This window comes from Salmo trutta, chromosome 14, assembly GCF_901001165.1.
Source record: "Salmo trutta chromosome 14, fSalTru1.1, whole genome shotgun sequence".
Taxonomy (NCBI): domain Eukaryota; kingdom Metazoa; phylum Chordata; class Actinopteri; order Salmoniformes; family Salmonidae; genus Salmo; species Salmo trutta.
Genome location: NC_042970.1, coordinates 64,403,120 through 64,414,750, shown reverse-complemented (window position 1 = coordinate 64,414,750; position 11,631 = coordinate 64,403,120).

The following is an 11,631-nucleotide window of genomic DNA, read 5'->3' as shown; positions in this document are numbered from 1 at the left end:
TGTACACAACGCTTAGCCAGAAATCAATCCATTCAATGGTGCCCTGTTCCTAAGAGCAAAGTAAGAAACAGATCTTGACCCAAGTTAGGTAACATGGAGTGTCCGCTGCCTCTGGTCAGAAGAAACACAAACAAATATCACAAGTTCACCACCCAACTCTCCAAAAAGGTCACTCCTACTGGACCAAATTCTGCTTTATCATGTCCATTGATGCCAGGCTTAGGCAACAAGCTTTTCACCACACCTTCTACCTCACTTAACTCGCCTTCATTCACTTCCATTTCACCTCCAGAACTCAGTCTGGCACCTGACTGGTGTGGCTTATTAAGAAGTTGATTAAACAGCATGATCATTACACAGGTGCACCTTGTGCTGGGGACAATAAACGGCCACTGAAATGGGCAGTTTTGTCACACAATGCCACAGGTGTCTCTAGTTAAGGGGGCATGGAATTGGCATACTGACTGCAGGAATGTCCACCAGAGTTGTTGCCTGAGAATTGAATGTTCATTTCTCTACCATAAGCTCTCTACCAAAACATTGTTTTAGAGATTTTGGAAGTACTTCCAACCGGCCTCACAACCGCAGACCACGTGTAACCACGGCAACCCAGGACCTCCACATCAGACTTCTTCACCTGTGGGATCATCTGAGACCAGCCACCAGGACAGCTGATGAAACTGGGTTTGCACTACCAAAGAATTTCTACACAAACTGTCAGAAACGTTCTAAGGGAAGCTAATCTGCATACTCATCATCCTCACCAGGATCTTGACCTGACTGCAGTTCAGCGTCGTAACCAACTTCAGTGGGCAAATGCTTACCTATGATGGCCACTGACATGCTGGAGAAGTGTGCTCTTCGAGGACTAATCCCAGTTTCAACTGTACCGGGCAGATGGCAGACAGCATGTAGACAGCGTCATGTAGGCGAGCAGTTTGCTGATGTGAACAGAGTGCCCCATGGTGGCGGTGGGGTTATGGTATGGGCAGGCATAAGCTAGGACAACAAACACATACCGTGACGAGATCCTGAAGCCCATTGTCGTGCCATTCATCCGCTGCCAACACTTCAAGTTTCAGCATGATAAAGCACGGCCCCATGTTGCAAGGATCTCTACACAATTCTTGGAAACTGAAAATATCCCAGTTCTTCCATGGCCTGCATACTTACAAGACATGTCACCCATTGAGCATGTTTGGAATGCTCTGGATCGACGAGTGGGCGGCAGGTAGCCTAGTGGTTAGAGCGTTGGACTTGTATCTGCAAGGTTGCAAGATCGAATCCCCGAGCTGACAAGGTAAAAATCTGTCGTTCTGCCCCTAAACAAGGCAGTTAACCCACTGTTCCTAGGCTGTCATTGAAAATAAGAATTTGTTCTTAACTGACTTGCCTAGTTAAATACAGGTAAACATTTTAAAAAGTACAAAAGCGTGTTCCAGTTCCTGCCAATATCCAGAAACTTCGCACAGCCATTAAAGAAGAGTGGGTCAACATTCCAGAGGCCACAATCAACAGCCTGATCAACTCTATGAGAAGGACTGCATGCACGCTGCATGAGGCAAATGGTGGTCACACCAGATACTAACTGGTTTCTGATCCACGCCCCTAGTTTTTTTTTTTTGTATCTGTATTCCCAGTCATGTGAAATCCATAGATTAGGGCCTAATGAATTTATTTAAATTGAATGTTCTTTATATGAACTTTACCTCAGTACAATCTTTGAAATTGTTGCGTTAATATTTTTGTTCAGTGTATATGAACATATATACAGTGCATTCGGAAAGTATTCATCCCTTCACTTTTTCCACATTTTGTTACATTACAGCCTTATTCTTAAATAGATTAAATAGTTTTTCCCCCCACATCAACACACAATACCCAATAATGACAAAGCAAAAACCGGTTTAGACATTTTTGCAAATGTATTAAAAAAAAAAAACCTGAAATATCACATTTACATAAGTATTGAGACCCTTTACTCAGTACTTTGTTGAAGCACCTTTGGCAGTGATTACAGCCTCGGGTCGTCTTGGGTATGTGTTACGGGAATTTTCGAATCCCAATGCTATTAATTACCAATCAATAAGCCATGACTAATCCCCAAGGTTTGTAAGACCCTGGGTTAATAATAATTAGTCAAGGACTCAGCTTTCTGCAAAAGATCTGTACAGTTTATTCAGAGAACGTTCTGCCGTCCATTTTACCAGAACATCATTATATACCAGCCTCCTCATTTACGCACACTCATTACACACTAACATCAAGAGTTAATTGTCCTCTTCCTCAGAACTCTCAACACCGTAACTCCTGATCCTGCCGACATTTTAAGTACTCTGAGATTAGGGAAACCTGGAGGGTTCAAGCTAGGTCAGGTCAACCACAGTTTACCAGTTCTTAATGTTTACTTAAACACACAGCCCCCAATTCCTCTCTCATCCTAGACAATCTCCTGAGACTTATGCTTAACCCTTTAGTTACTCATTCAACAGGCTATATAGACCCTATCCCTAAATTCAGGGTAGAATTATTTAATCATTTACACTCAAGCAGAAATCTCCTGCAACAGTATGACGCTACAAGCTTGGCACACCTGTATTTGGGGAGTTTCTCCCATTCTTCTCTGCAGATCCTCTCAAGCTGTGTCAGATTGGACGGGGAGTGTCGCTGAACAACTATTTTCAGGTACATTCAGAGACTTGTCCTGAAGCCACTCCTGCATTGTCTTGGCTGTGTGCTTAGGGTTGTTGTCCTGTTGGAAGGTGAACCTTCGCCCCAGTCCGAACGCTCTGGAACAGGTTTTCATCAAGGATCTCTCTGTTCTTTGCTCCATTCATCTTTCCCTTGATGCTGACTAGTCTCCCTCGATCGTGACTAACATCCCCCCACCATAATGCTCCCACTATGGGTGAAGTCATGGTAAACGTTGTTTTTTTACATTTAAGTTGAGACACTGTTACCTAACTCCCCATAAGTTAAATATAAACACTTGCGTCGGGCTGGGGGTTTCATTTCTCAGTTAAGGGTGAATGTTTGGGAAAGGCTTAAAACCGAGAAAAAAAATATATACCATTGCCTAGCACTGGGTTTGAACACAAAACCCTCAACGCCAGATTGCAGCTTTTACACCCATCCACCATCCCTGTTCACAACGCCCTAGCAAGCCAACAGCTTACTTTAAAGTAATTGCGCTCACTTTTCCCCCTAGTGGCCGGGTTTGAAGGCAATTCTACACGTTCTTGGGACCTGGTTGGATATCTCTACTTTGACTTCAAACTAAAGCGATCTCCCTGGTCCATGAACACACACACACACACACACACACACACACACACACACACACACACACACACACACACACACACACACAGAAAGAAATCCCAGACTACATCCACTATTGAAGCAGTGTCCTTTATGTCCCAGTGTCCTTTATGTCCCAGTGTCCTGCAGGTAGAGGAAGTGTTAGATCTATCTCAGTGTGTATTCATCACTCATGACTGTCTGTCTGTAGACACCGGGACTGTGACCTTCGGTTGAGTCAAAGGCAGACAGCAGCACACACTCTCACACAACTGAGGACTAATTTACCTTCACAACTTACACTTTCAAGGACACAAACAAACACACACTCACACACCAAATGAAGGTTTTTCTGACAGCAGTGCTTCAGACACTAAGTTGATTCCCCAGATGGATTTCTCCATCTGTGTTTCTACCTCAGAACTCCCCGTTTCCTGGAGATTGATTGTTGAAGAGAGAGATATTGAAGGTTTGCCTTTTATAGCACCCCTTTGTGTCAATGAGACCAAAAGGGATATGAATGATCCTTGTCACACAACAGTATAGTGTCTATTGTGGCAGCTGCTTGGCAACAGTTGGAAGTCATAAAGAAAAGTACAAAGCACTCAGTTCACAGTTATAACAGAAAGCAGTCTCTTTCATTAAATGTATGTCTTTTCAGTCACTTTCATTTCATGCTGTTTTAGTAATCAACACTATGATCAAGATGGTTTGATTTTACTCTTGGAGTCAGTACCTTATGGAAGCCTGACACCTAGTGGTGCATTTCAGAGCTTCCCACTGTGCCCACGAACCGGTGCCCATTGTATTTCACTGCATCAGCACTTCTTATCATCAATCAAACTCACTACAAAGATTACCTGTACATTTGAGTCAGGAATGTTTTACCATGATAGAAGTCTCAGATCAACAATGACTTGACTTAGAATACTGATGTTTGTTTACATCCACACACACACGTACACCATAACTAATAGGGAAAGGTTATCATGGACCTGATGGCATCACAAAACAATGTCTGACACTGTTGTATTCCGAAGGCTTGACGACTGTGCTTACAAACTGGGATTACTAAAAGTATCATGCTGCAGAATACTGATGTGTATTACAGTGTAAGTTACAGATGTACTTCAATAAATGCAGCGTAATACGACATATAATACAAGTCCCATCGTAATGGCATTTTAAAACAGTAATCCTTGGGGTATGAGACACACTTTTGTCTATGTGAAAAAATTACTGTATGGGATACCTAAGGCTAGTTCTATCCCAGTGGTAGTCTGGTAGACATTGTATCCAGTGGTAGTCTGGTAGACATTGTACCCAGTGGTAGTCTGGTAGACATTGTACCCAGTGGTAGTCTGGTAGACATTGTACCCAGTGGTAGTCTGGTAGACATTGTATCCAGGTTTCTTCCTAGGTTTTTGGCCTTTCTCAGGAGTTTTTCCTAGGGAGTTTTTCCCAGCCACCGTGCTTCTTTCACATGCATTGCTTGCTGTTTGGGGTTTTAGGCTGGGTTTCTGTACAGCACTTTGAGATTTCAGCTGATGTACGAAGGGCTATATAAATACATTTGATTTGATTTGGTAGTCTGGTAGACATTGTATCCAGTGGTAGTCTGGTAGACATTGTACCCAGTGGTAGTCTGGTAGACATTGTACCCAGTGGTAGTCTGGTAGACATTGTATCCAGTGGTAGTCTGGTAAACATTGTACCCACCATGCTTCACCATAGGGATGGTGCAAGGTTTCCTCCAGATATGACGCTTGAAATTCAGGCCATAGAGTTCAATCTTCGTTTCATCAGACCAGAGAATCTAGTTTCTCATGGTCTGAGAGTCCTTAAGGTGCCTTTTGACAAACTCATTGCAGGCTGTCATGTGCCTTTTACTGAGGAGTGGCTACTGTCTGGCCACTCTACCATAAAGGCCTGATTGGTGGAGTGTTGCAGAGACGGTTGTCCTTCTGGAAGTTTCTCCCATCTCTACAGAGAAACTATGGAGCTCTGCCAGAGCCACCATCAGGAAGAAGTTATTCATTTAAGAACGATGGAGGCCACTGTGTTCCTGGGGACCTTCAATGCTGCAGAATAGTTTTCATACCCTTCCCCAGATCTATGCCTCAGCACAATCCTGTCTTGGCGGTCTACAGACAATTCCTTCAACCTCATGGCTTGGTTTTTGCTCTGACATGCACTGTCAACTGTGGGAACTTATATAGACAAGTGTGTGCCTTTCCAAATAATGTCCAATCAATTTAATTGACCACAGGCGGACTCCAATCAAGTTATAGAAACATCTCAAGGATGATCAATGGAAACAGGATGCACCTGAGCTCAATTTCGTGTCTTATAGCAAATGGCCCGAATATTTATGTAAATAAGGTATCTGTTTTTTTTATGAATTTGCAAAAAAAGTCTACAAACCTGTATTCGCTTTGTCATTATGGGGTATTGTGTGTAGATTGATGAGGAAAAAAATAAATGTAATCAATTTTAGAAAAAGGCTGTAACTTAAACAAATGTGAAAAAAGGTTAGGGGTCTGAATACTTTCCGAATGCACTGTATACAGTACCAGTCAAAAGTTTGGACACACCTACTCATTCTAGGGTTTTTCTTTATCTTTACTATTTTCTACATTGTAGAATAATAGTGAAGATATCAAAACTATGAAATAACACATATGGAATCATGTAGTAACCAAAAAAGTGTTAAAAACGAATCAAAATGTATGTTATATTTGAGATTCTTCAAAGTAGCCACCCTTTGCTTGGATGACAGCTTTGCAAGCTCTTGGCATTCTCTCAACCAGCTTCATGAGGTAGTCACGTGGAATGCATTTCAATTAATAGATGTGGAATTTCCTTTGTGGAATTTCTTTCCTTCTTAATGCGTTTGAGCCAATCAGTTGTGTTGTGACAAGGTAGGGTTGGTATACAGAAGATATCCCTATTTGGTAAAAGACCAAGTCCATATTGTGGCAAGAACAGCTCAAATAAGCAAAGAGAAATGACAGTCCATTACCTAAAGACATGAAGGTCAGTCAACGTGTAAAATTTCAAGAACTTTGAAAGTCTATTCAAGTGCAGTTGCAAAAACCGTCAAGCGCTATGATGAAACTGTCTCTCATGAGGACCGCCACAGGAAAGGAGTTACCAACCTCAGCCTCTGCTGCCCAAATAAATGCTTCACAGAGTTCAAGTAACGGACATGTCTCCACATCAACTGTTCAGAGGCTGCGTGAGTCAGGCCTTCATGGTCGAATTGCTGCAAAGAAACCACTACTAAAGGACACCAATAATAAGAAGAGACTTGCTTGGGCCAAGAAACACGAGCAATGGACATTAGACCGGTGGAAATCTGTTCTTTGGTTTGATGGTTCCAACTGCCGTGTCTTTGTGAGACGTAGAGTAAGTGAACGGATGATCTCTGCATTTGTGGTTCCCACCGTGAAACATGGAGGTGGTGTGATGGTGTGGTAGTGCTTTGCTGGTGACACGGTTAGTGATTTATTTAGAAATCAAGACACACTTAACCAGCATAGCTACCACAGCATTCTTTAGTGATACACCATCCCATCTCATTTGTTTTTCAACAGGACAATGACCCAACACACCTACAGGCTGTGTAAGGATTATTTGACCAAGGAGAGTGATGGTGCTGCATCAGATGACCTGGCCTCCACAATCACCCGACCTCAACCCAATTGAGATGGTTTGGGATGAGTTTGACTGCAGAGTGAAGGAAAAGCAGCCAACAAGTGCTCAGGATATATGGGAACTCCTTCAAGACTGCTGGAAAGCATTCCAGGTGAAGCTGGTTGAGAGAATGCCAAAAGTGTGCAAAGCTGTCACCAAGGCAAAGGGTGGCAACTTCGAATAATCTAAAATCTAAAATAAATTTTTTCAAACTTGTTGGCTTACTAAACTCATTAAAAAAAAGAAACGTCCTCTCACTGTCAACTGTGTTTATTTTCAGCAAACTTAACATGTAAATATTTATATGAACATAAGATTCAACAACTGAGACATAAACTGAACAAGTTCCACAGACATGTGACTAACAGAAATTGAATAATGTGTCCCTGAAAAAAGGGAGGTCAAAATCAAAAGTAACAGTCAGTATCTGGTGTGGCCACCAGCTGCACTAAGTACTGCAGTGCATCTCCTCCTCATGGACTGCACCAGATTTGCTAGTTCTTGCTGTGAGATGTTACCCCACTCTTCCACCAAGGCACCTGCAAGTTCCCGGACATTTCTGTGAGGTATGGCCCTAGCCCTCACCCTCCAATCCAACAGGTCCCAGACATGCTCAATGGGATTGAGTTCCGGGCTCTTCGCTGGCCATGGCAGAACACTGACATTTCTGTCTTGCAGGAAATCACGCACAGAACGAGCAGTATAGCTGGTGGCATTGTCATGCTGGAGGGTCATGTCAGGATGAGCCTGCAGGAAGGGTACCACATGAGGGAGGAGGATGTCTTCCCTGTAACGCACAGTGTTGAGATTGCTTGCAGTGACAACAAGCTCAGTCCGATGATGCTGTGACACACCGCCCCAGACCATGACGGACCCTCCACCTCCAAATCGATCCCGCTCCAGAGTACAGGCCTCGGTGTAATGCTCATTCCTTCGACGATAAATGCGAATCTGACCGACACCCCTGGTGAGACAAAACCGTGACTCGTCAGTGAAGAGCACTTCTTGCCAGTCCTGTCTGGTCCAGCGACGGTGGGTTTGTGCCCATAGGCGACATTCTTGCCAGTGATGTTTGCTGAGGACCTGCCTTACAACAGGCCTATAAGCCTCAGTCCAGCCTCTCTCAGCCTATTGCGGACAGTCTGAGCACTGATGGAGGGATTGTGCGTTCCTGGTGTAACTCGGGCAGTTGTTGTTGCCATCCTGTACCTGTCCTGCAGGTGTGATGTTCAGATGTACCGATCCTGTGCAGGTGTTGTTACACGTGGTCTGCCACTGTGAGGACGATCAGCTGTCTGTCCTGTCTCCCTGTAGCGTTGTCTAAGTCGTCTCACAATATGAATTACCTTTGAAAGACAGGGTCCTGAAAAAGGGCTGTTTCTTTTTTTGCTGAGATGATATATATATATATATATAATATATATACACTGCTCAAAAAAATAAAGGGAACACTTAAACAACATAATGTAACTTCAAGTCAATCACACTTCTGTGAAATCAAACTGTCTACTTAGGAAGCAACACTGATTGACAATACATTTCACATGCTGTTGTGCAAATGGAATAGACAACAGGTGGAAGTTATAGGCAATTAGCAAGACACCCCCAATAAAGGAGTGGTTCTGCAGGTGGGGACCACAGACCACTTCTCAGTTCCTATGCTTCCTGGCTGATGTTTTGGTCACTTTTGAATGCTGGCGGTGCTTTCACTCTAGTGGTAGCATGAGACGGAGTCTACAACCCACACAAGTGGCTCAGGTAGTGCAGCTCATCCAGGATGGCACATCAATGCGAGCTGTGGCAAGAAGGTTTGCTGTGTCTGTCAGCGTAGTGTCCAGAGCATGGAGGCGCTACCAGGAGACAGGCCAGTACATCAGGAGACGTGGAGGAGGCCGTAGGAGGGCAACAACCCAGCAGCAGGACCGCTACCTCCGCCTTTGTGCAAGGAGGAGCAGGAGGAGCACTGCCAGAGCCCTGCAAAATGACCTCCAGCAGGCCACAAATGTGCATGTGTCTAGTCAAACGGTCAGAAACAGACTCCATGAGGGTGGTATGAGTGCCTGACGTCCACAGGTGGGGGTTGTGCTTACAGCCCAACACCGTGCAGGACGTTTGGCATTTGCCAGAGAACACCAAGATTGGCAAATTAGCCACTGGCGCCCTGTGCTCTTCACAGATGAAAGCAGGCTCACACTGAGCACGTGACAGACGTGACAGAGTCTGGAGACGCTGTGGAGAACGTTCTGCTGCCTGCAACATCCTCCAGCATGACCGGTTTGGCGGTGGGTCAGTCATGGTGTGGCATTTCTTTGGGGGGCCGCACAGCCCTCCATGTGCTCACCAGAGGTAGCCTGACTGCCATTAGGTACAGAGATGAGATCCTCAGACCCCTTGTGAGACCATATGCTGGTGAGGTTGGCCCTGGGTTCCTCCTAATGCAAGACAATGCTAGACCTCATGTGGCTGGAGTGTGTCAGCAGTTCCTGCAAGAGGAAGGCATTGATGCTATGGAGTGGCCCGTTCCCCAGACCTGAATCCAATTGAGCACATCTGGGACATCATGTCTCGCTCCATCCACCAACGCCACGTTGCACCACAGACTGTCTAGGAGTTGGCGGATGCTTTAGTCCAGGTCTGGGAGGAGATCCCTCAGGAGACCATCCGCCACCTCATCAGGAGCATGCCCAGGCGTTGTAGGGAGGTCGTACAGGCACGTGGAGGCCACACACACTACTGAGCCTCATTTTGACTTGTTTTAAGGACATTACATCAAAGTTGGATCAGCCTGTAGTGTGGTTGTCCACTTTCATTTTGAGTGTGACTCCAAATCCAGACCTCCATGGGTTGATCAATTGGATTTCCATTGATTATTTTTGTGTGATTTTGTTGTCAGCACATTCAACTATGTAAAGAAAAAAGTATTTAATAAGATTATTTATTTCATTCAGATCTAGGATGTGTTGTTTAAGTGTTCCCTTTATTTTTTTGAGCAGTGTATATAATATATATATATATATATATACATACACACACATATACACACACACACACAGTTGAAGTTGGAAGTACACATACACCTTAGTCAAATACATTTAAACTCAGTTTTTCACAATTCCTGATATTTAATCCTAGTAAACCACTTTATTTTAAGAATGTGAAATGACAGAATAATAGTACAGAGAATGATTTATTTCAGGTTTTATTTATTTCATCACATTCCTAGTGGGACAGAAGTTTACACACACTCAATTAGTATTTAGTAGCTTTGCCTTTAAATTGTTTAACTTGGGTCAAACGTTTTGGGTAGCCTTCCACAAGCTTCCCACAATAAGTTGGGTGAATTTTGGCCCATTCCTCCTGACAGAGCTTGTGTAACTGAGTCAGGTTTGTAGGCCTCCTTGCTCACACACACCTTTTCAGTTCTGCCCACTCCAATACCTTGACTTTGTTGTCCTTAAGCCATTTTGCCACAACTTTGGAAGTATGCTTGGGGTCATTGTCCATTTGGAAGACCCATTTGCAACCAAGCTTTAACTTCCTAATTGATGTCTTGAGATGCTGCTTCAATATATCCACATAATTTTCCTTCCTCATGATGCCATGTATTTTGTTTAGTGCACCAGTCCCTCCTGCAGCAAAGCAAGCCCACAACATGCTCCTGCCACCCCCGTGCTTCACAGTTGGGATGGTGTTCTTCGGCTTGCAAGCCTCCCCCTTTTTCCTCCAAGCATAACGATGGTCATTATGGCCAAACAGTTCTATATTTGTTTCATCCGACCAGAGGACATTTCTCCAAAAAAGTATGATCTTTGTCCCCATGTGCAGTTGCAAATCGTAATCTGGCTTTTTTATGGCAGTTTTGGAGCAGTGGCTTCTTCCTTGCTGAGCGGCCTTTCAGGTTATGTCGATATAGGACTCGTTTTACTATGTATATAGATACTTATGTTCTGGGATTGATTTGCACTTTTTGCACCAAAGTACGTTCATCTCTAGGAGGCAGAACGCGTTTCCTTCCTGAGAGGTACGATGGCTGCGTGGTCCCATGGTGTTTATACTTGCGTACGATTGTTTGTACAGATGAACGTGGTACCTTCAGGCATTTGGAAATTGCTCCCAAGGATGAACCAGACTTGTGGAGGTCTACAATTTTTTTCTGAGGTCTTGGCTGATTTCTTTTGATTTTCCCATTATGTCAAGCAACGAGGCACTGAGTTTGAAGGTAGGCCTTGAAATACATCCACAGGTACACCTCCAATTGACTCAAATGATGTCAATTAGCCTATCAGAAGCTTCTAAAGCCATGATATCATTTTCTGGAATATTCCAAGCTGTTTAAAGGCACAGTAAATTTAGTGAATGTAAACTTCTGACCCACTGGAATTGTGATAGAGGGAATAAGTTAAATAATCTGTCTGTAAACAATTGTTGGGAAAATGACTTGTGTCATGCACAAAGTAGATGTCCCAACCGACTTGCCAAAACTATAGTTTGTTAACAAGAAATTTGTGGAGTGGTTGAAAAGCGAGTTTGAATGACTTTAATGGCAACCTAAGTGTATGTAAACTTCCGACTTCAATGATATATATATATATATACACACACACACACTTAATCATGTTTTGTTGACCCGTAGAA